We start from the raw sequence: 23,683 nt of genomic DNA, 5'->3' as shown, positions 1-23,683 counted from the left end.
CCCTCCCCATGAACAAGACTCTTGGAACTGGACTGAGAAGGTAGCTTTTCTCCTGGACTAACCTAGTCCCAATTTCTCACCTGCACTCCATCGTGGTTTGCATGAACTTGTGACTTTTTCCCAGAGTCACACAGCCAGATAGCCGCGTTTAGAGCTTTCACCTTTTTGGCACTATCTTCCCTACAATCTTTAGACAATTCATTACTCCAGTTCTATTAATTGGATTATTTTTTTTGGTCATGTTTTATATATTAAAAATCACTCTTTTTGTGGAGGGTTTTTATTGTGTTGTTGTTTCAAGTGTTAAACAAATTATTTACACTTTCCTTCTGAATCAAGCATGTCTGCTCTTTGCCAAACTACCTGAGGGTTGAGCACAAGTTAATTTTCGGTTTGCTTGTGACTTCACCCTGAGGGGAATTGTAGTTGCTGCTTGAGAAGGGTTTCACCCTCTCTCAACTAGTATCCCAATTTCTTACATCGCTCCTTTATGAAGCAATGATCTAACAGCATCCTTGCAGTGAACAGATACTGTTCGCCTAGAGACAGAAGAGTGCATGCTGAAAAATTACTTTCAGAATCATTACTCTACTAAGACTTTGTGAATAAAATCAGGATTAAGTTTAGGAGCGGGCACAATTTTTTATTCCGCTGGTGAAGTTGGAAGAATGTAATAATTCTGTGTTGCTCTTGTAATACAGAATTACTAATACATTTCATTACTCCACTGGCAGCACTGTTTGGTTTTTAAACAAGGCTGGAAAAGGGCACAGTCCCTCTATGTTAAAAACCACTGCAGATTAAACTTTAATCTGCAGTGATTTTTTAACATAAGGATAAAGCTTGCTCTTCTGGACCTGTTTAACAACCATTGACTACACTGCTGTGCATACTTTTCAGCGTCCTTACATACTCAGAGTATATAGGGTTTATATACTCTAAGTATGTAAAGAGGCTGAGGAATATGCACAGCAGTGCATTTGTCTCTGCGCCCTTACATACTCTGCTGTAATTACTGCAGAGCATGTAAGAGCGCCGAGGGGTGTGCACTACAGTGCATACCTCTCAGCCCCCTTACATACTCTGCAATGATTACTATTTCTTATTGCAAAATTCATCCTCATATCTAATTTTGGATGTGGAGGCGCATTTTACGCTAAGAAACTATAGCCAAATGTCCACTCCACCCCGCTGCGGAATTCTGCAGATTTTAAATGTAATTTCAGGGAATTCCAAAGAATCAAATTCCCCCAATTCCACCCACCACTAATTAAGTTATGTTTTCTTGAATTGTGTCCAACTGGATGTTTACATGCACACAAGTGCCTGGATGCCTATCAGACGTACCTTATATATCTCTATTGCCACATGCAAATAATGATGTTTCTTTCTACAATCGTGCATTCTCAAATCATATATGCTATCTCAGAAAGCATTCTCTTTATTTTTAAACCCAGCATGAAAGCTGTTACTCAGAACTTGATTGTCACCTTTCCTTTTTTCTTACAAATAGCTCTCACCTTCCCTTTTACCCTTTTCAAGCCACTTCTCAGAGCATAACCTTCTCTGAGTCACCTGCATGTTTGCATTAATCGTTATACATTCATATTTGCACGTTGGCCACAGCTTATTTCATATTGCATTACCTCTTCCTTCCTTGAATGTCATGCCCCTGCAAGAAAACTGTACCTAAATCTCTTCTACAGAATCTATTAATCCCATCAACCATCTGAATAAACTCACCTACCATGCCGCCCCCACCTGTAATGATCACCTAACACATATTAATTTCATCTACCAGAAAGAAAGTAGAGTGAATTCCTGGAATGAGTTTCTTGAGCACACAAAACTAATCTCTATAACTAACAATAACCAATATCACCGGATTAGCCACTAACCTGGGTTCTGGAGCAGCATGCTGCCTGGCAGAAATCACTTCAACATCTCGTCAGGGGTAGTAAGTGATACATACATGCAAATACAACTACAATGGAATTACAGCAGCTTAGTTTTCAATGAAATAATCTAACATCATGACGTTTCGCTATGATTAAATATGTTGAGATATACTTAAAACTTGTGAGATGGTAATGACTCAGAATGCTGCAAAAATTCAAATCTTAGAATGCCCAAGTATGTTTTCCAGCTCATAAGAAAGCCATTGGTGCAGAGCACTGGCCCCAGGAGCAAACTTTCTAAAGGCATTAACATATATAAACACTGACTCAATCAAAGCAGCACAACGCCTTTCAGAAGCATGCATCTTCCGTAAGGCCTAAAGCACTGTGGCAGTTGTAGTATTTAATATTTTATATACTTTATAGTTGTCATTTGTCAATAAAATACTGATACATTTTCAAGGAGGTAATCTCCTAATATTTAGACTTTGGACACAATTCTTTTTCCATTTCCTTAAATTTCTTCGAAAGAACTTTACATTGTTAGCTAGCACTGCCTTTGTATTCCAGAGAAAAATTCAAATGGTAAAACAAGTACCTGTTTCAACATGGGAATAGAAGCTATTAGTTTTAAAAAAAAACAGTGGTGACTCTGGTAGCACTCAGTTAAAGCAGCAGATAACTTTCCACTGGTGCGTGTCTTCAATAAGGCCCGGTAGAAATGTTCCACCATAACATTGTTTCAAAAATATTGTGGGACACAAATATTATATCTAAAATATTGTTTTGTCGAGAATATTGTGGGATAGAATATTGCAAACAACAATAAAAAATATTGTTGTGATTAGCACACATTTGTGTTAAAGCAAACAGGCCTTATACATTGTACAGTACATTTAAGTTATGCTATGGCAGCTTCATCAAGGAACAAAATTAAAGGGAAACTTTCAGGGGCGTGGCTAGCCAGACTGCGAAATGGCCGCCATCTGAGCAAGCTCCGCCGGCCATGGTAGCAAATCCTTGAATAATCCTACAACGAGGCGTCCCTGTGAGCTGAAAACCGGCGCCTACGAATCCTGATACCCTGGTGACTGCAGCGGGCGATTATCGGCTCCCCAGCGGTCCTTGCTGATGAACATTTGGTGGCTGAAGGGACTGACCCGGAGTGTGGCCCATGCTGGAGACTGGAGTGGTGAGCTCCTCCTCCCCGCATAGCCGGAAATATAGCTCCCGGCTTTCTGGGCCCTGCGCCGCTCCAGCGGTGACGTTCAGAGACGACTGGCAGCTCCGCGGACCTGAGGCGGATGGTGCTGGGTGAGGCCCACATTGCAGCGGTACCAGAGCACTTCCTACAACCAAGCGGAGCGGATGGGGACGCGGTGAGTGCCAGCGGTGATCTGGGACAGCGAGGGGCACCATCTTGGGTCTTCCGACCTCCGCCCCGAGAGAGACTACGGTCCTGCTTGGGATTAAGCTCCGCTGGCCGCGTCTTGCGAGGTCCGTGCTGGAATACGGACAGTCACTGAGCTATTGCTATCATTATGCGCAGAGGTCCGGAGCTCACTGACATCGAGACGCCCGCTCATCAGGACGGCGGTGCATACTCGGTGGGAGCGGTGTGTCACGCCGCCATTACAGGTGTCTGTCCCTGAACCCAGGGGGGAGAATCCCTTCCAAGCGCAACCTACCAGACGCCGCAGTCCTGCCCATAGCCCTCAGGGAGCAGAGTAATGTAATGTAATTTTATTTTTGTAAAGCGCAACTTACACTCCACGGAGTATCTTGGCGCTGACCACTCATGTCTAAGAGGTGTTTGGGCAGGGAGCTAGTGAGGCACCGATAAGACAGTATCTGGTGTCTCTGGGGATTGGGTTTAGACTAGGGCTAAACAGGCTGTGTCTGTGAGTTTAAAAATACATGTCTTTAGAGCCTTTCGGAAAAGGTTCTCTGACGGGATCTAGCGTAGTTGGAGTGGTAGTTTATTCCAGGCCCTAGCACCCAAGGGATTTTCCTCCTTTCGTAGCTAGTCTAAATTCGGGAGTCACCAGCAGGTTCAGGTTGGAAGATCTGAGTGAGCGAGAAGGCATATATCTTCCAAACCTTTTTGACAGGTAGGTGGGACCCAGCTGGTGGTAGGACCTAAAGGTGATTACTAAGATTTTAAATAGTACCCTTTTGTGAATGGGCAACCAGTGCAGAATCTTAAGTGCTGCTGATGCAGACGACTTCCTGGGCCATCTCAGCACGAGGCGGGCGGTGGCATTCTGGACCATCTGCAGTCTATGCAGTACTGCTTTACTGGAGCCTGAGTGCGGTAGGGAGGAGCGAGTGATTATACTGCCTGGGAGCAGTGGGCAATCGAAGTCAGGAATCCCCTGTCCCCGCAGGCCACCCGGGCGGGATAACACCGCCGCGCGCACCGAATTCAGATGGTGGGAAGCGGTCAGGCGGTGAGGGGCGCACCGCTTTCGCCCTTACCGGATTCGAAGCGTTGGGGTGCCACGTGTGGAGCTGGGTGGTGATCCATACTGTTGGTACTGCCGACGGGTGCACCTATCTGGTGGACATCATGGGGAGAAACGACGCGAGGCAGGCGAAAATATCGTTTGACAATGCCCGACCCACGAAGCCCAAGGACACACCGCCAACGAGCTCTGGTGCGGCCGGAGGCGAGGATAATGGGACAGACCGGGAGGAGGATCTTCGCACCCTGATGCTAGACGCGCGCTCCAGCCTACGAAATATAGATGCGAAGCTGGACATGCTGACCACTCAGATGGACCAGGTTAAATCGCAAGTAGCAACTCACGAAACTAGACTTGACGGGCTGGAAAACAGGCACACTGAATGCGTAGAATTTCAGCGCGAGACGAAGGAACAACTCCTACACATGGACAAGCTGTTACTGGTAATCAAAGCAAAGAACGATGATTTGGAGGCGCGTTCCCGAAGGAACAACCTCCGCATCACGGGGATTCCGGAAACAACCAACATAGGGAAGATGGAGGTGTTTGTCACAGACCTGCTCCGAGAAGTCTTTAACCCAGACTTGTCACCGGTGTTTGCGGTGGAGCGCGCACATCGTGCGCGAGGCCCGAAACCGCCAGTGAGTGGAACGCCGAGACCCATTCTCGCGAAGATCCTCAATTATCAAGAAAGAGACCTGATTCTAAAGCTAGCCCGCAAGAAGGGACAAATAATCCACAAAGGAAATAACATCTCCTCCTACCCAGATTTTACACCTACTGTACAAGCGGCGAGACAGGAGTTCTTACCTGCAAAACTGCAAGCACAAGTGCCATATGCGCTCCTATACCCAGCAAAACTGAAGGTCACATATGAAGGGTCGGCTCATTTCTTTGTGGACGCAGAATCTGCCCTAAAGTTTGCTAAACACGTCTGTGGCACGAAAAGGAAAACCCTGAGCTCGCAGCAAGGCACAGGAGTGGATCAGCTAAGTGATAATGATTGACTTTATTTGCTGTGTTGAAGCTATAACAGGCGGGGGTTGGCTCCGGGGTTGGACGGGGCAGATTGGACAATTGGATGAAGCTGGGTGAATGCCTTTGGCATTTCAATACTGCCAAGTTGCCATGTGTTGAATGATATCCTTAAGCTGCAAGAACTTTGCTGGGAGAAAAGATATAGGTATTTACACCACTGGTGGGCGCTGGTGGGAGCCACGGACGACGCCTACATGGACTCCATGGCCACCCTGTGTGAACAGGGTAGTATGTCTGGGGGATCCTCGCCCTCCTGGGGTGCTCCCCAATGTTTAGTTACTCACACGCTTTGCGTGTCTGTGGGGGGATTATCACACAACCTGATTGGGGGGTTGGAGTGGGTGGGGGGAGGGGAGGGATAGTTGAGGGTTTGTTTCATTTGGTTTGGAATAGGCTGCTGAACTGTCGATTCTTATTCACATTGCACATACATGTATCTGGCAGCCCTAGGGAGTATGTACGAGTGTTGTTGTTACAAGCACCATGGGCGCGCCTAAGGAAGTAATTAACATTATCACTTGGAACATTAGGGGAGTGAATGATGGCAGAAAGGCGCGGCTGATGCATGCTTACCTACAGAGGCACAAGGTTGATATCTGTCTTTTGCAGGAAACACATTTACATTCACAGCCGTCGGTGAGGCTAAAACACAGCAGGTGGGGCATAATTCACTCCGCGATATATTCCAATTACGCCAGGAGGGTTGCCATATTGATTCGGAGGGGACTGGACTGGAAGGAGCTAGGCGTACATACTGACCCGGGGGGAGATACATCATGGCTCAGGGCCAGTTATGTGGCAGTTCAGTTGTGCTGGTTAATGTCTATGGCCCGAATACGGACACACCTGATTTTTTTAGAGAGGTCTGGGCCCGGGTCGAAGCTGCGGGGTGCTCCACAGTCATCTGGGGGGGGACTTCAATGTGGTACTGAACGACTCACTCGATCGCAATGGGATATCTAAACAACAGCACCCTCATGCAAACCTCGCACTCCGAGACATTATGGCCGAAGGGAACTTGATAGATGTCTGGAGAGTGCGGAATCCTACCACCCAAGAAGGCACATGCATTTCCACCCAACACGCGGCATAGTCCAGATTAGATTTTTGGTTAGTATCAACAGATGTTGCTGCATGGACCACGAGGGTAAGTCACCTTGCCAGGTCCTTATCAGATCACTCCCCATGCCTTTTGGAGGTGTCTGCCCCGAGCACTGTCACGCGGGCATTTAGCTGGCAACTCCCCCCACACGCACAACTAGATACCGGCTTTAAGGAGGAGATACGGGGTGACATTGCTGACTACTTTACTCTGAACTTGGGCTCAGTGTCCACGGAGTCGACCCTGTGGGAGGCATTTAAGGTGGTGATTCGAGGGCAGTGTATTGCAAGGCAAGCCGGCATGCTGAAGGTCATTAGGGGCACTCTGAGCGCGTTGGAGGGGCAAATAAGGGACCTTGAAAAGGGATTCTGCACCGCCACTAACCCGGAGACTGCATCTGCAATCAAAGAGAAACTATTGGAATTTGCAGAGGAGGCGCAACGTGAACTCAAATTCTTAGGTAAACACGCGTAGGCCAGAAGGTACGGGGAAGGGGATAGACCAGGTCGCACACTGGCGGCACTCATTAATAAAATAAAAGCTGCCCACTTTGTTCACATGATCCGAACTCTGGAAGGAGGTGTAGTGGCAGGGCAGGAGCGGGTGCTGCGGGAATTTAGAACCTTCTATTCCGGACTCTACTCTACGATGCAACCGGATGTTCCTGAACATTTGGAAGCGTTTCTTGAATCCATAGCGCTAGTCTGGTTCAACAATGCCCACCGCCAATATATGGCACTCCCAGTGACAGTAGAGGATATCAAAAAGACGATTCAGAGTATGCCACTGAACAAGGCCCCCGGTCCTGATGGCCTGACGACGGCCTTCTACAAGGCCTACTCGGAAGAGCTGGCACCGAGGCTACATGTGGTTTACGCGGAATCCCTAGAGACTGGGATACTACCGGCATCTATGCGGGAGGCCTTGATCGTGACGCTACTCAAGCCGGACAAGGACGAACACTCACTTGACTCCTACAGGCCGCTCTCATTGATCAATGTAGATGTAAAAATATACGCGAAAATAGCGGTGGAACGTCTCCAACCTCTCCTTCCGATGGTGGCCCTCCCGGACCAATCAGGTTTTATACCTGGGCGCTCGACATCCCACAACCGAAGGACACTGTTCTCGGTGTTGCACTATCTTCATCCGTCAATGCATGCTGCAGCAGTTTTCCTAGACGCCACGAAGGCGTTTGATTCCCTTGAATGGCCCTATATGTTCCGGATACAGGAGCTCATGGGCTTTAGTCCGTTATTTATAGCCCAGATCCGGCTTCTCTACACGGGCCTAACGGCGAGAGTGCGCGTTAACGGATTGATCTCTGAGCCATTTGCAGTGACTAGGGGCACGAGGCAAGGCTGCCCTCTGTCGCCTCTCCTATTCGCTATCGCAATGGAACCTCTTGCGGCGAGAATTAGGCAACATCACACTGCTAGGGGGATTGGGTTCAGTTCCTGTTGCATGTTGATCTCTATCTACGCTGACGATGTCACCCTATATGTCTCGGACCCCTCAGTCAATTTGGACCCCCTGCTGAGAGAGTTTGTAAAATATGGAGGCCTTTCGGGCATATCGATCAACTGGTCTAAGTCTGTAATATTCCCATTGACGGATGGCACCCCTGAGGTGCGGTCTGAGTTCCCCTTGCGTTGGACTGCAGATGAGGTCAAGTACTTGGGGGTCTGGTGGAGCCGCAACCTCCAAGACATCTGGACGCTAAACTTTGGGTGTGCGATTGTCTGGCTTGAATCTAAAGTGGCGATATGGTCTAGGTTACCCCTGTCCATTGCTGGAAAAGTGGCCCTGTCCAAAATGGTAGTCCTGCCGAAATTCCTTTACTTGTTCACGAATATTCCTATACCGCTCACTGCGCAATTCTTTCGGTGTCTTAGATCCCACCTACTTTCTCTGGTGTGGTCGGGCGGCAAGGTCCGAGTGTCTTGGGCCTTACTGACCTTGCCGCTAAAGCAGAGAGGATTGGCGGCTCCAGATATTCACCTGTATGCCCTGTGTGCGCAGGCCTAATTTTTGCATTTCTGGTCATACCCCACTCCGTATCAACCACATGTGGCGGTCGAAGCGGACTCACTATCACCATTGTCCCTGGCGGTCGCCCTCTACCAGAAAAGTCCTCGCCCAACGACTGATGTCGACTCGGCAAACACGCTGCGCTGGGCGTGGCGCGAACTGCAAAAGCGAGCGCGGCTACCTTTATTATTCGCACCTGCCATACCACTGAAAAACAACCCTAAGCTGGCTTGTCTGGAACACTGCGGGGGACAGCTGGTTCTGGGTGGCACCAAGATGCACACCTTCGCTGACCTATACCCGGATGGGAAGTTTAGGGACCCGCGGACTGCAGAAGAAGGGGCGACTATCTCGTTTGGCGAGATGTTTGCATATCACCGGCTGAAAACGGCGTGTAGATACCTTTGGGAGGGGTTTCCCGAGGACCTGCCCACACTAAATGCACTACAGAACATATTGGCTTGCGCCTCCCCAAAGAAACTGGTGACCAGATTATATAATGAAATGCAAGAGCAGGCCCCAATAGTGACCCCTAGATCCCTGGTCCTCTGGAATGAGGAAATAGACCCTCCCTTATCAGACGACCAATGGTCTTTCTGCTTCAAACAACTTCTGGAATTGTCCCCAAACTACAAGCTACGGTTAGTGCATTTTAAATTCCTACATCGTTATTATCGTACTCCGGTGAGTTTCCACAGAATGAACTTGCGGGATGACGCTAGATGTTGGAGATGTGGGAGTGATAATGCTACCTTCTTACATATGGCCTGGAGCTGTCACAAACTCGCTGATTACTGGCTGGAAATATTCGAGGCAGTGAACCAAATTGTTGGTAGACTAGATGACCCCTCTCCACATTTGGGCCTGTTGGGTATGGTAGTGGACACAGCACCTGGCAGTAGGAAATTACATGCCTTGTTATTATTATATGCGAGGCGACAGATTGCTCTTAGTTGGGGACGGAAGAGACTGCCAACGTTCAATGCTTGGCTGACAGAGGTCACGTACGGCCACACACAACTGGGCACCTATTGGGAGCTGATGCCGGCTGCGCCAAGGCCCTGAGACATCTGGGAACCCTTTATTCAATGGACTAGTGCAAGAGCGACGACCCCCGCTTCGGTCGTGGAAGCGACCTCAATAGACAATAGATCTATGACTACACTGCATTAAAGACCCGGTTTACAGAACTATAAGGACGCGTCCTGGCCCCCCACTCCCCCCTCCCCTTCTGCACATCCCCTCCCCCCTCACTTCCTCTCCCCCCCTCCCTCATCTAAGCCAACACGACATTCAAGAAGAGGGTGTCTTTCTCTGCCGTCAATAGAGCTACTCCCCTTCACTATCAAGCTATTCCACTACGGATGGCTTGATGCATGATGTGCTATGTTCCAGGGCGTCTGGCAGACTATATATGCAAGTTGCATTGATGCCCTTGAGTAGGGCTCTCAAATGCTATATCCGCTTAAGAAGACAATAATTATTGCGACCTATGTTATTCCTGGTTAGAGTTATGTAACGTTATAAATGTTCTTGCCTTCATGAGTCTGACACACCTACACCAGATCTCCTCCATCATGTTAATTGGGTGGTGTATTCGTTTGGTGGGAACATCTCCTTCATGCTCAGCTCCTTTGAAGTGTTAGCTTCTCACGGGCATATATTTATAATTGCACTCATCTCACGGTGTGTGGTTATGCAAGGTTAATCTGTTTGAGACGCGGCCGGCCCGAAGTGGTTGTAGGTGACATGCTGTGTATACGTAAATAATTGATATGCCTCATTATCAGATGGGGAGATGTTGCATCAATGGAGCTGCCGGCCAAAGTTTTATTTGGTTGTAGGCGATGAGCTGTGTAAACTGCTTTAAATGCTAATAAAGGTTTTTTGAAATTTAAAAAAAAAAAGAACTTTCAACAATGGTGTGATAATTATTTAATAAAAATACCACAACAACTGAAATAAAGCTCGGCTTATCAATAGTACTGGGATCCCTGAGGGGAAGTATGTCTAAAGCTCTGCATACTATTTCTGAAGTTTTCCTTTATCTACTGTTAGCTACTCACACCTTTGAATTTTCTGACACTCACCAGGTCTTGGTTAGACTATATAAAATGGTATATAAATAGGGAACGTCCTATTGTTAATATTTACCAAGTACATGAGTAACATGTATATTGGCCCACTGTGTCATTTTGTCAGCACTTTAATATGTAGGACCTTATTACGACTTTGGTTGTCCTACTGCGGTGCAGCCACCGCTCCATTTGCAGGAGCACCAGGAAGGCTGTGGTGTGCCGACCCGCTGGATTCAGAGTTCAATCCAAGTGGGGCAGATGGTGCTGCGGTGGTCTCATGGCGGAGGGCTGTTAGGATCATAGAAGAGCCTAACATGCAGCCTGCAACTGCAAGTTCCTGCATGGTGTGAATGCATGCTACACCATTTAGGAACAATGGTGCAATTACAGGGGGAGCACACCATGTGGCACCAGCAGGCCCCCCAAGCCCACATCTGGCAGGGGGCCCTGTTAGGGCATCCTTAGTTGGCTCTCTGCAAACCTTTTTATGGCAGGCTCAACGACAGGAAAAGGATGGTGAGAAGGCAACTCGTAATATGCTCAGCTGACGACCGGCCCAGCGGGATCCTTGATCTCGTTGGAGCTGGTGGTCTTGTGGGGTCTGAACGCCACATTCTGAAAACTGCAGGCTGACCAGCAGTTTGGCAGTGGTTGAACCGCCACCACAAGTACGGCAGTCCTGAGGACCGCTATACTCGTAATAAGGCCCTTAGTGGACAAGGAAAGTAAGCATTTAAGAGAGGAGTCCTGAGGCCATTATACATAAAAAACTACACGGAGTCTACTATTAATCTTCTTATGCCCCCAAAAAGCAGTCTGGCCTCATGCCTCATTTGTTACTTCCATTAACTCCCTACTGCTTCCTTGAGATCTAAAAAACACACCAAAGCTTACCTGTTCGAAGCCTTATTTCTTAAGTTCTCTTTTTCTCACTTTCATATTCCCTGCCTCATTTTACTGATTAGTCATTGCCTCAATATCTGCTTTTCTTGCCTGCTTGGCATCCAAGCCCCAGTTACACATGCACTTCTTAAATGTAGAATCGTTTTTAGTCTAAAGATATCAAACTGACACTTTAGTAAATCAACTGAGGGTATGCAAATGTTTTGCAGAGTTGTGCAAAGTCTTCAGATGGAGTGCCAAAGACAGACAGAAACCATCAAATGAAAAACAGTTTAAGCCACCTCTCACTGACAAATGGCAGTGAATGAAAAAAAAAAACATTTCCTTCTGGCAACTAAAATGTAACACAATTTTTAGAAGGACATGGGGGTATATTATCAAGGGGTTTTATCTCCGCTTTTTTGGCTTTAAAAGCCAAGAAAGCGGAGATAAAATTATCTCCCTATTACCAAGCTGTCGCTAACACCAGTTAGCGACAGCTAATAGGAGATAGCGACCATCATGGGCCCCACTTTGCATGTCAGTGATATTTATCACTAATGATATGCAAAGTGGGCGTGCCAAGATGTTAGCGACTGGAAACAGTCGCTAACATCGCTATCTCCTATTACCAACTTTTGGAGATATTTGCGCTAAGGGCGAATATCTCCAAAAGCTAACACCTGCCCTGAGCAGTTCTTAGCCATGTTCTCCAATGGGAGGTGGATAACATGGCTAAGAGCATTTGCTCGATAATGCATGAATATCGCTGACTTTTCAGCGATATTCATGCATTGCGGGCGTTTTTCATCGCATTTGCGATAAACCTTGCTAATAGCAAGGTTTATCTGCGATAAAAATCGCCGATGTGCGGCGATAATTTTTGTCTCTAAACAAGTTAGAGACAAAAATTATCGCTAGTTGTTGATAATATACCCCATGGTTTCCTCAGCAAGTTAGAAATAAACAGGTTACAGACTACGTGAATCAGAAGAGTTCTTTTAAAAGTACCATATGCTTAAAGGAAAGTACAGAATGATACAATTTTGTTTTGCTACCTGTCAATCGAGCTGTCGGGAAACCAATATTGTTCCTCGTTCAGGGGACCTATTTACAGATAGGGCGCACTTTTCTTGATTGCGCCACAGCACACCTTTAGGCAAGCGTGCTGGGAGCAAACAGGAAAAGTGCTCCCTATCATGTAGAATGCGCAGCCCTCAGGGCAGTTGCCAACTCGTGCTGCCCCCAGAGCAAACCCATTCAAGAAAAATACAGAGCAGTTGCTTAAAAGCTGATCTGTGTTTCTAAGTACAAGTGGCAGCCCACCTGCAGTTAGAGTGATTAGAGATCCCCTTGCAAGCGGGTGCAGTGTGTCAATGCAACTGCCAACAAAGGTTTGTCTGGGGGGGTCAATGGCACCCCCTTTCATCCATCCAGAGGGCAGCCTTTAGGAGGCGCATTAAAAGTATGCCACCTCTTTGTGATCCACTTGCCCTGCTCTTTATAAAGGCATGTTAGCATCTGCACCCATTTCCCTAATACAGCGCTGGCGCAGAGTCAAAGAGATTCCTTCATTTACATGGGACCAGGCCCCCATGCAAATGAGGGCCTGCCCTCTTGTGATAGCGCTGGTGCTACATCTGCACCAGCGCTATCTGTATTACAGAAGGGGGCGCACAAGTGTTTGCAGGCCCTTTCTGTAATAATAACGTGCCCCGTGGGTGCAAGATTCAGATGCAAATACCGACTCTAGGTGTTTATAATCAGTGCACCAGATACAAAGTTTGTATCCTTTGAAGATAGCACTCAAACATATTTACTACTGGTTGTATACTACATACTAAAGGCTCATTCACAAAGAAAGTAATACATCCACATCCACTGATAGAAGCCCTCACATGGGTGATGAACTACATATCTCATAAAAAACATTTGGTTCAATTTACGTAGAAAGTTGCAAAACTGCACCCACACATCTACAACCTCGAATTAATGCAGATTTAGGTAATTTATAGACAATATCCTGGAAAGATTTTGTGAATTTCTGTACCCAATATTTTCTGCAGGCCCAATTTCATATGATCACAGTTGTGCAATTATGTATTTTATCTCCACTGGCAAAATATCTTTCCCCATGTAAAATCTCTTTCTCCTGCAACCTTGGCAGATGACCATTTTTAGGATGGGAATTGTCAGAGATGGACTTTATGTGCTTGCGAGGTGTGGGGGCTCCCAGAAGAGTTGTGGATGCTCCCAAAATATTCTGGGAACCCCTCCAACCCCCCCCCCCCCTCGGGAATGATCATTCTCCTCCACTTGAATTTGATTTACTGATCATGTACATTATTACTCCATCACGGGGCCCCCTGACACATGATTAAAAGGATTAATGATTGCCTGATAACCTTTTGTGACTATCTTAGCTCTGTGACTCGTACCTAATCCTCATTACCCATGCCTAACGTCATTTCACTTACAAATATACTCCCACGGAAGATTTTGACCCAAGGCGGACATGTTTTTTTCAGGGTGCACATGACGTCACATGAGTACTTGTACTTGTTCTTCTGCTAAGTATTCTCCTTTTGTATTATTTTCTATGTTTGACCCGGCATATTTTTCAATGTGTTCTTACAGTGTAGTGAGTAGTTAGTTTTTCTATAGTTTTATGCACCACTTTGCAATGTGCTAATTGTGCGCAAGATTCACCACCACGAATGCCATTTGTGCAAGCACACACGATATGTAATGTGCCTTTTATGATGATGTTGCGCTTGCAGGTAAATGGGGGTGTACCAGACAAGCTTAATTTGTGAACATAACTGGTGTCCTCCGAAACTTTATTCATGTGTACGTACACATTAGAAAATTTGCACATTTATGGCTGTGAAACTCAAAGAAAGGCAAATTTTAATGTTATCGAAGTCCTCTTTGGCACCTATCGCCTGCTCTGGTTTCTACCCTTTTCAAGGCTGGTGTAAATGAGCCCTATTGTCTTTAAGGTTTTCTTATTCCTCGTTTTGTAATGCAAACAAGGCTGTGTCATATATATGCATAAATCACTACTGCCTTTACTTGAAAGGCTTTAATGATAACAGTTAATAAGCATGTTTTAATTAATCCATCTAAGGCAGACAGAACTCTTACGAAATCTTTTATTTTCCCCCTGAGTCTTTCTCGCGTTGTCAGGGGTGACATATCAGTGTTACATAAATTTCAGGTCCCTTTGTTAAACATTTTCATCTGGAAGGTAAGACGCATACACTCTGTTCACTTCAAACCGTTCTTTTTGTCATATGAAAACGTAGCTCCTGGTTTTTAAATAAATCTGTTTTAACATTGTTTTTCATGTTTTGATTAACAGTTTTTTTCATATTGTTTATTTCTGTTACTGAAAGATTAACATGCTGCACTTATATTATTCAGTCAGTTTTCCTTCACAGCAAAATGGTCCCTTACATTCGTTTTTCTTTTTTTATTTCAATGCGCACGGAGGTCCCCATCAACGAAATAAGCCCCCACCACAGAGAAATTAGCCCCCAGCTCGGCAGCACACACAACTGCCCAGTAGCCAGTCCGGCCCTGACTTAAATGCTCTGACATCGCTGCCGAGACCTTGAACAAACTCCCTCTCCGCATCAGACGAAGCCCGACAATGCACCTATTCAGAAAGGATCTCTAGATCTGGCTCTACAAATGAGCACGGAGCTCGAGACTCTCACGGGTGAGTAGCGTGCTTCAAAAATTCCCGATTGATTGATTTGTCAGAAGTCCGGGGCCAGCCCTGTCAAAGGTCGCAGTGCCAGATACCAAGACTTCATAGTCTTGATTCCACCTCATGCCTTTTTAATCCACAACCAGACACTCTCTGCCTTATCTCACTCTTGCAGGTTCTATTTCATCTCAGCTCTTTCCTTTTGTCACTGTTTTCCTTTTTTTCTTCCTACTTCTTTGTCCCTTTTGTATTTTTCTTTCTATTGCTGTGGATCAAAGTCTGTTAAGGAAAAGTAATTCCTGATCCCAAAAAATGAGTCCCAGTGGGCACTACCTGCAACCAGTGGCTCAAATGAAGAACTCTATTTCACACTAAGAACGTCGCCAATTTTAAAAGAACACAAATGCTTTGTCAAAGCAAGGGAACATCCCCAAGATCTAGCAAACACATGGCTCATGCTCCCACAGTTAAAACAGAGTGATAGAAACTTCTAAAAGATTCTTGTCAATCAGGTGCAATTGGCCAGTAACAATTAATATCGGCAAGCTCTCAAATGGGCATATTGTTTTTTAGACACTGGCTCCACTAAAAAGAAAGAGTAATTACTCTGATTAAATTTCAATAACAACTAAAACCAATAGACTCCAATTAACTGGTCGAGGCTGTCCTCCATAACAGAGAAGTAGACGTCCAAAGCACAAATCATATTAACAGCGTCCAGAGAAAACTGTTTGCAACTTATCAGGAGGGATTTCTGCTAGTGTTACACTAATTTGTCTGTGCACTCAAATTGGAGCAAATGCATCTTCTGTTTTTGTTCTGTTTAATCTATGTTTTAATTGAGATAATAGCAACACACTTACACAAAACTATTGAATCAACAAAGAGAAAACCCAGCACTTGAACCATTATCAGATATAGTCAATATAGCAGATGAGACCCAAACAAATGCTTTTACTTCAACTTGATTAATTCTTGTTCCCTATAAATAGATCCCTGCATGGTAGCCCTCGTGGGTTTTCGTTTTCTCTTTTAACTCAGGATTGTCAATCCTCCTCTATTTGCACTGGAAGGCCCTATATAACCACAACGTTCCCAAACTGCTCTATGTTTGTAAACTATTTCCCATTTCCTCATGACAGACTTCAGTTTAGCAGATCAAACTAGATGTGATGGCTTCACATGAGGACCAAGTTTGTGCTATCTGTGAGCCTGCAATCAAGGATTTAAAAAAACATTACTTTCAATTTAGAATTAGCTCTCGACTCAAGGGCATCACAACACAGAAATGCATTAATTAGGCTGAATGTCTAGACCAAAGATTTCCCTTATTTTGGACACTATAAATGTCCAATAGTGCTACAACTAGCTGCACGACCACCACATGCTACATGTCCTATCTCTTTCTTCCATGGAGCATCGACTTGCATGTCGGAATACCTTCTTGGAAATGTAATCAAGCATGCTAGTGTGCAAGGGAGCTGAAATACTGAGATGGAACCTTGTACATATTCTACCTTCATTTCTAAAAATGACTTAATTTTTCTATACAAAAATTTTGGGAAACATATGTAACTCCCTTAAATTCCCGTTCAAGGGGGATCTAAGCAAAAATATTTCTGAATTTGTGAATTTTTTCATAATAAGATGACAGGCAATATCCCTAATTTGATGGAGGTTTACAAAGTCACAAATCATTGTTCTAGCACATGATTTGTAATGTAGAAAATGTCTCTAATACTCTAGAAGACAAAATATAGGTATATTTCCAAATAGCCTAGATGGCCATCTATCCCCTCTAGATACACGTAGAAACTTGGTTGTTTATGCATAGAAGGAACACCCTCTGCACAGCTTGTAAGATAGCTACCAGATAAAAGTTTTCAAAATGGACTCACCACATTCTCCTTCTAGCACCTGGTTTAATCCTAGGTTCCCGAGTTCAATTTCAATTTCAATTTCAAAAAAGCTTTTATTCGGGTTGTCATAACAATTCATGTAAGCACAAACAAAAAACAAAACAACAAATTACAATAATTATTAATCACAACAACACATTATGGCTGACAAAAAAATATAAAAATTATACACAGGGTAGCCAATACATTTCACTTACGTATAATACATATGTACAAACCAAGCCCCCCCCCCGAAGGTTGCTTAAGTTCCGTGTGCAATAAATGTGTACATAAAGTGCAAAAGTGCTACATATATTTCAGGGATGTAAGGCCTAAATACGTTTTAGTAGAAATGTTAAAAACAATCACCTATATACAAATATAAATATTAAAACTCTATTTTTTTTAAATGAACGATATTCCAGCAGGATGGATGCATAGTTCATGTATTTTGACTATGTACTGATTACCAATTTAAACAATAATAGATTTCCTGGCATCGATACATTTCATTATATACATAGCTACAGCAAAGCAGATATCTGAATTTTCCAGGCGCATAATTAATTTCATTGCAATGTTTATGGATCGAGCGTTAAATTTAAAAAAAATTGGTTTGAGGTAAAAAAGCCTTAAAAATGATAATATTTACAGAACAATAAAAAATGACGGCAGCTTTGTCTTGAGGTTCCATCACAGGGGCATACAGAGTTTGAACCAGTTCTCATAACAGGAAATGCCACCAAGTGGTGTTCCCGAGTTATTTGCATGGCCAGATAAAACTACTGCTTAACTCATTACATGTTTTTCATCTTGCGTTTAAGGAATGAGGAAAAGGGCGAACCTGGGCTGAAACCCTGTAACTAGATATCCACGATGACTGTATGTTTTATGTCTTATGTGTATAAAAACAATAAAAAACATGTTGAAATTAAAAAAAAAGAAATGAGGAGGGGATTGCAAAAAGGAATAGATATGACGCTGAATGAAAACTGTATTAACACCCAACTTACAACTATTATAACTGTCCACAACACTGTGAAAGATGTGTAAGGCCAAAATGACACGGCATTTGCTGAAAACCATAACATGAATCAAAATTTGATGGCAACTTTAGATCAAAGGCATTTTCTTGCCTCTACTATTCGCTAGTATATCTCTAATCTTATCCTTCTAAAGACTCCAGGTTATGACACATAAATAATAATCATGCAGCATAATAATCATGTTCCTATCTATATACTTTAAGGGGCACTATGCTTGACACAGATAAAGTTAGATCCATGTACTTATTTGGAGAACGAGTAGATGAACCTTGTCTCGGCAAGAAATCATTGCAAGATTTACAGAAACAGAAGGTAAATGCAGACAGAAAATACTCATTAGCAGATATAATTATATTTTTATAGGCATGGACACCCTGTGCCCATTATCTCCCACTGCAAATCTAAATTGCCTTCCGACTGGTAAATATCTGACACATGATTACAGTAGCAATCAAATTAATTATGCTCTCTAAATGTAAAGTTTAGACCCATGTAGATGATTAATGGCTGAAACATAACAGCTTAGCAAGCTCCACTTAGTACCTACTCTTCTTAATGTAATGAAGCATAATACAAAGTTCTGGCTGATCCTCACTAATCTCTGTCAGTCATGTCGCCCTCATCTTCTTTGGAAATGAAATTCACTTTACAAAGTGTTCTGAAAGTGGATGAACCTTAATTTTATCAATAAAGTCTACTGAATTCAACCCTAATGATTTGATAATGTGATCCACAGTTCAGTTTCACTATAGGGATGAGATGCAGAATGTAACAGTGCACAAAATGATTAATTTAGGAATCCCACCGGAAATAATTTTACTAACCCTATACACACAGAAAACATTAAAGCTTCAAGCAGAGTAAATATGCAGTGATGTCAGTGTTAACAAGTGGTACACATCTACTCCGAATGTAAATAAAATAATAAAATACCATCTATGTGTGTAGTAAACTGCATTAAGAGCAGTAATGTAAAAACATTTTGACGGTGGAAGATTGATTCTTCTCAGGAACAACTAGCACTTTTACAAACATTGTTGTGTGCGCCTCCATTTACACCGGAGCAGCTGAGTATCCAGTCATGTCTATGCTTCATCAATTTTCCCCTTATATACATCACTTTGTAGCAGGTGTGACAGGTATGACCAGGCTTGGTCCCATTTGTAACTGTCTTAGACAATTTCAAATTAAATTGAACGAGCTTTAGATTGAAATGTCTTAAAATTGGCGTAGAGCTCAGCTCTCTGTCAGCCCATGACCCTTGCTCTCTTTTATGATTAGCATAGATGTGCATATGACTTTTTTTCTATGAGTTAGTGTGCATTTTATGAAACATTTTATGAATGAATGAATGGGGCATTTATAAAGCATGCGGTTACTCAAGAGTGTTTTGGAGATAAACACAGTAGGTCAGAAAGGGAGAGCATCAATCGGTTCATTGGAGAGGAAACTGGTTCCAAAGAGCCGCTACCAAGAAGGAGAAAGTTGCACCCACCTAGCCTCCTTTTCTTAAAGATTAGGACAGTCAGGCGTCTAGCGTTTAAGGAGCGCAAACGTCTTGGGGGGCAGTATTTACGAATCCAATAGGTATAAGCTATATTTCGAAATTCAACAACTTGTGCCATAAAATCAGATAAAAAAACAAGTATGTAAAAGGATATAAATACTAGATAGTTCATAAGAAACATTTCATGAAATACACACAAGTTCAGCCTTATGTAAAGACAAAGACTTTGTAGCATGCAAACAATTGAGTGAGTGTCAAAACAGTCCATTCTCCAGTATCTGTGTGGAACACGATCTGCCAGTTTTAAGACTAGCTAGAATTAGATTTTTAGAGCAGCATATCCACCTTCTCAAAGAAAATATTCGCCTATCATCATAAGAACAAGAGCATTTCATCTAAAAAGTACATTCTTACAGTACGGAATTAAAAACTCTTATACTGTTGCAACATTTAAAATAAAATAATAAAATAGTAAAATACCCGTTAAAGCCCTTGCCAAATGTTGCACAATAGGATCTCTAATTCTGTAACCAGTTATTTTGGTCAATCTATAGACTACATACAATAAAGTGCTTGTGCAATGCCACTACTCGGGAGCATATTTCCATGGGCAATAATGCTTAGTGCCCTAGGCCAGTTAGGTGCTAGAAGCCAGCCCACTAAGTTCTGTACTTCTTTTCTCAAATGTTTTTCTCCTAGTGCCCCACATATGGCCAAGGAACTTAGCAACTGCACCTACAAAGAATGGTCTAGTATCAGATTTGAGGATACGCAAGGCCTCCCGGTAGTTCTGTGTGCCCATTTGCTGGCAGATCTGTTGTATCCATTTTGATCTTGGGCACTCATAAACTGGGCATGCAAACAGCACTTGGGCCACAGACGTCAAGGGTGCCTTTCATCCTGGGAAGTTGCTTAGACTTGGGTCATTGAGGTGCCACTTGGTTAGTACCTTGTTCATAGGGAGAGTACCAAACCTGAATTGGATAAAAAGTTTCCTATCCTGAGGTACCTGAATTAAATCAAGGTAAAGTTCCAGCAATCTCACCTGTTTGTGCAATAAAAAATCTGTGGTGAATCTCCCTCGGTCATGTCTGATAGAATCTTGTTACGCAACCCATTGCCAGTAATGGGGCTTTATCATGTATTTTGGAGCAGGAACGAGCCTGGTTTTTCCCAGGCATCCTGAAGCCCTACTTCAATCACCATATTTCTTACATTTATTATCCACCTCACCTTGCTAGTGGTATCCAAATGAATAACCTCTGTTAGGGCTTCTGCATTGGGCAGTAGCTCCGGAGTCCTCTGAATTCTAGCCCAGAATAACCCATGGTAGCACTTATCTATCTCAGGGTAGTGAAGCGGAGCGCTCTAAGGCCTTCTCCTGGGGGTGATGTGGGCTACTACTTTCAGTTCACTGGTACAAAACAGCACTCAATAAATCATTAGCTAGGCAGTGTTTTTCTCAGTGGGATCAGGGTTTTTTTGCTTCCAGCTGGGCATTCTTTCACCAATGTCGATCCCAGGTTTGCTGCATTTTAAAGGGTCTCCGCCTTGTGCATGGGTTTTTAAGTGGGGGTCTAAAGGTCAAGAAGGTAGGTACCTATGCCCAATCCTAGGGGGTCACATAATCACTCCAACCCTGCCTCTACCTTAGCCAACCTTTCTGCACAGCATTTTGGGACATTTAAAGACTTCAAGTGGCTAATGAAAATTATTTTCTTTGGAGCTTCAGCCCCGTCCCCATCTAACACAGCTGCCTGACCCCTTCCTACTAAAAAGTTTATCCTCTGTTCGGCCCCAGATGTCTGACCCTCTCCCTTTGTTTTGGCTTGTCCACACCAGGTGCAATGTGAGCTGAGCTGTTAACACATACAGATTGCCTACATGGCCCTTCCTTTCTCATGAACTGAGTCCAGCACTGTTAATGGCTTTATTTTGTGGGGATGCCATTGATCCTCCTGCTGGCCAGTAGAGTAACATGGCCCAGTAAGGGGGGGGGGCAAAGGCATGGAAATGATTGTGCATCAGCTATGGAAATATGAGCATTTTCAAATGCTACAAGGAGTAACGTTATCATTAAAGTGACAGTGGATCTGCACTTGGGGTACATGTTTACCCTGAGATTCATACCTGACCAGTCTCTGTACACCTAAGTAGGGCACAGTGTTTGTCCCTAATGTATAATACAGTGAGCACACAACCTTTTCAGTAAAGCACTGCAGACTTTTACTATGAATTACCACTCACATTATAAGGTCTTCATCAGGTCCGCAACTCTCTGAAGGGGCCCTTTTACTACAGGCTACCTGTGCACACATATTAGGCTGGGCTGAGCTAGGCAGCAGTCTCACTTGCTCAACATGTACAAGTGCACAGGACACCTATTCACATATAGCTATGCGTGTGGCTCTGTCTTACCCAAAGAGCCAGGTCCTTAGGCTCTTCCTGATGGCATTCAGAGTGGGGTAAAGTCTGATGCTGTGCAGAAGCTTGTTCCAGGTTTTTATAGCGATGTAGGAGTAGGCCTTTACACTCGTTACGGCTCTGCAGATGCAAGGGGTTTTGGCCAGGGGGATATCGGCGGAGCAAAGGTTTCTCTTGGGTGCGTAGAAGGAGACTCTTTCGTTGAGGTGCTGGGGTCCGCCTTTGTGGAGGGATTTATGTATGTATGTATGTATGTATGTATAAATTGTTTTGTAACGCGCACTGTTACTTGGGAGTATCCTGGCGCGATGGAAAGGCAAAGCTGAGCGAACAAGGATCGTCATTATGTCCTGCTACTGAACAGGTGGGTTTTTAGATTTTTCTTAAATTGGGCTACCGATTGACTGGAACGCAAATGGAAAGGAAGAGCGTTCCAGGCTCGAGCTGCTATCACTACAATGGATTGTCCACCTAATCTAGTTCGCTTGAACCTAGGAAGGGTCATTTTTAATAGCGAGGATGACCTAAGAGCTCTTGTGGGAACATAGAGAGTAAATCTCTTCTTTAGATAGACCGGTCCTTGGTCATGGGTGGCTCTAAACGCAAGTACTAGAGCCTTGAAGATGATGCGTTGAGGTACTGGGAGCCAGTGGAGGCTGGACATATGAGACCGAACACTCTTCCATCTAGGAACATTAAACAGAAGGCGAACAGCGGCATTCTGAATGACCAACAGACGTTTGATCAGATAGGCCGGAATGCCGCTGAACAGAGAGTTCGCATAGTCCAGCCTTGCCAAGATAAGTGCTCGGGCTACAGTCTCCCTAGCCTCCCTAGGGAGCAATGGGAACAATTTCCTGAGCATTCTTAAGGTGGCAAAACAGGTCCCGGTTAGTTTTCTTATATGGTCCTCAAATCTTAAATCCTCCCCAAACCAAACCCCAAGATTTTTTGCCGGGCCGCCCATCTCCTTGGGACAAGGGATATCCGGGGGCCACAGTGAGTTTTTAAAACTAGAAGGGAAGGAGCCATAAAAGAGGACCTCCGATTTGTCCTCATTACATTTCTACTGGGCCATGGTTAGCCATTGAAACACTAAGGACAAGCAAAGATGGACCTTTGTAGTGTCCAGATGGTCATCAGGCCAGGTGAAGAGCAGCTGCGTGTCATCAGCATACCCTATAATCTTAGCCCCATACTGTTCCGCAAGACACGCCAGGGGGGTAATGTAAATGTTGAACAGCAGGGGACTAAGAGTAGATCCCTGTGGAACCCCCGTAAGGAGTGGTTTTGGTTCTGAGGTATGAGGTGGCACCCAGACCTGTTGTGTCCTACCCGAGAGGAATGAGGACAACCAGGCCAGGGCATTGCCACTCACGCCAATAGCAGAGAGCCTGGCAGTGAGGAGCGTATGGGGGACGGTATCGAAGGCGGCAGAGAGATCCAGTAAAATCAGGACCGCTCTGCCGCCTCCGTCCAAGCACTCCCTAATCGACTCCGTCACCTCTACCAGAGCCGTCTCCGTACTATATGCTGCCCTGAAGCCTGATTGAGCTGGATGCAAAACATTTGAAGTCTCAACAAAGCTTTCTAATTGTC

Source organism: Lissotriton helveticus, chromosome 4_1, assembly GCF_964261635.1.
Source record: "Lissotriton helveticus chromosome 4_1, aLisHel1.1, whole genome shotgun sequence".
Lineage (NCBI taxonomy): Eukaryota > Metazoa > Chordata > Amphibia > Caudata > Salamandridae > Lissotriton > Lissotriton helveticus.
This window is presented reverse-complemented; position numbering follows the sequence as displayed.